This window comes from Schistocerca americana, unplaced genomic scaffold (assembly GCF_021461395.2).
Source record: "Schistocerca americana isolate TAMUIC-IGC-003095 unplaced genomic scaffold, iqSchAmer2.1 HiC_scaffold_47, whole genome shotgun sequence".
Lineage (NCBI taxonomy): Eukaryota > Metazoa > Arthropoda > Insecta > Orthoptera > Acrididae > Schistocerca > Schistocerca americana.
Genome location: NW_025726203.1, coordinates 1,100,001 through 1,102,500, shown reverse-complemented (window position 1 = coordinate 1,102,500; position 2,500 = coordinate 1,100,001).

Below are 2,500 nucleotides of genomic sequence, written 5' to 3'. Positions count from 1 at the left end.
TCGCCATGCGAATGCCAATGAACAACTGCAAATGCCAATGAACAACTGCAAAGGGCATTGAGCATGTACGTCCTGCTGCCATCCACATTACAGTGTATAGCTGCAAGGTGTTTAACATGAAGCGATACACTGCGGACCGGGCAGTGCGAGTAGCAAACTATGTTGCGGGGGTTGCAGTTAGGCAACACTACACTAATTTAACGCGTCGTATGACAATTACAGAGCAGGTTAAGGCCCAACGTGTGTTGGGTTAAGGCCCAACGTGTGTTGGGTTAAGGCCCAACGTGTGTTGGGTTAAGGCCCAACGTGTGTTGGGTTAAGGCCCAACGTGTGTTGGGTTAAGGCCCAACGTGTGTTGGGTTAAGGCCCAACGTGTGTTGGGTTAAGGCCCAACGTGTGTTGGGTTAAGGCCCAACGTGTGTTGGGTTAAGGCCCAACGTGTGTTGGGTTAAGGCCCAACGTGTGTTGGGTTAAGGCCCAACGTGTGTTGGGTTAAGGCCCAACGTGTGTTGGGTTACGGCGCAATATAGGTTACATTGCGGCGCAATATAGGTTACATTGCGGCGCAATATAGGTTACATTGCGGCGCAATATAGGTTACATTGCGGCGCAATATAGGTTAGATTGCGGCGCAATATAGGTTACATTGCGGCGCAATATAGGTTACATTGCGGCGCAATATAGGTTACATTGAGGCGCAATATAGGTTACATTGAGGCGCAATATAGGTTACATTGAGGCGCAATATAGGTTACATTGAGGCGCAATATAGGTTACATTGAGGCGCAATATAGGTTACATTGAGGCGCAATATAGGTTACATTGAGGCGCAATATAGGTTACATTGAGGCGCAATATAGGTTACATTGAGGCGCAATATAGGTTAGGTTAAGGCGCAATATAGGTTAGGTTAAGGCGCAATATAGGTTAGGTTAAGGTACGACATAGGTTAGGTTAAGGTACGACATAGGTTAGGTTAAGGTACGACATAGGTTAGGTTAAGGTACGACATAGGTTAGGTTAAGGTACGACATAGGTTAGGTTAAGGTACGACATAGGTTAGGTTACGGTACGACATAGGTTAGGTTACGGTACGACATAGGTTAGGTTACGGTACGACATAGGTTAGGTTACGGTACGACATAGGTTAGGTTACGGTACGACATAGGTTAGGTTACGGTACGACATAGGTTAGGTTACGGTACGACATAGGTTAGGTTACGGTACGACATAGGTTAGGTTACGGTACGACATAGGTTAGGTTACGGTACGACATAGGTTAGGTTACGGTACGACATAGGTTAGGTTACGGTACGACATAGGTTAGGTTACGGTACGACATAGGTTAGGTTACGGTACGACATAGGTTAGGTTACGGTACGACATAGGTTAGGTTACGGTACGACATAGGTTAGGTTACGGTACGACATAGGTTAGGTTACGGTACGACATAGGTTAGGTTACGGTACGACATAGGTTAGGTTACGGTACGACATAGGTTAGGTTACGGTACGATATAGGTTAGGTTACGGTACGATATAGGTTAGGTTACGGTACACATTGTTGTAAGGAAAGGTTTAATGGGGGGGGGGGGGGGGCGGCCGGTTTGTTGATTGTGATTATAGTAAGTGGATGCCTGCGGCATCATCTGATTTGCCACGTCAGGATGCACCTTTGGCTCATGACAGGCGGCGCTCTCATTCCATGCTTGTGGCAGACGTGTGTCTTTCATTCCTGCCATTGTTTGTGTGCTGTGAGAGGAGGCAGTATTGTGATGTTGGGTGCACCCCTGTGTAGGACATGTGTGGGTGTTGGTGGCTTGGCTGAGCAATGGTGGTTGTCGGGAGGGTGGGATATTCTGTTTTCTGAGTGGACCTCCCAGTCTGGTTATGACAGTGTGGATTGTCTAATGTGGCGGAGAGGATGCACTGGGTGTTGTTCCATGCTGGTGCTTACATATTGTCTGTGTGCGTGTTACAGGCAGAGAGTAGTGCGTGATAAGAGCGTGTGGCTGACGTGTGGTTGTGATTGTGAGCAGAGTCTTTCAGTATGTATACGGACAGTTGTATATATTATCTGTATTCTGATGGCTCTATCTATTACTAATCAGCGCCGTGTATACGTTTCATGTGGTTCCCGTCGACACTGTTGTATCTCTGTACATTAGTGACACGGCGAGCGCGCTATGTAGTTACTCGTCTCGGCAGCTTCCACCGGTGTATGGCAAATGATTATGAGCAATGAGTCTAGTCGTCAATACCGATAGTGTGACGTCACATGTCTGGGGTGGGGGACGCTGCGCCCTTCCGGTGGGTCATGGCCTAGCAAGACTCTCCCCACGCAGGGGGGCTTGGACTGTCATTAACTCTTCCGAGTAATATACTTGCCGTACGTTTTTGCGACTGCGAGTGCAACGCCCACCGGTGCCGACATGGATGGAGCGCCTCCTAGCTGACCGCTCAGAGAGCAACGCGATCGCGTCTCTAGCTCGTAACTGGTA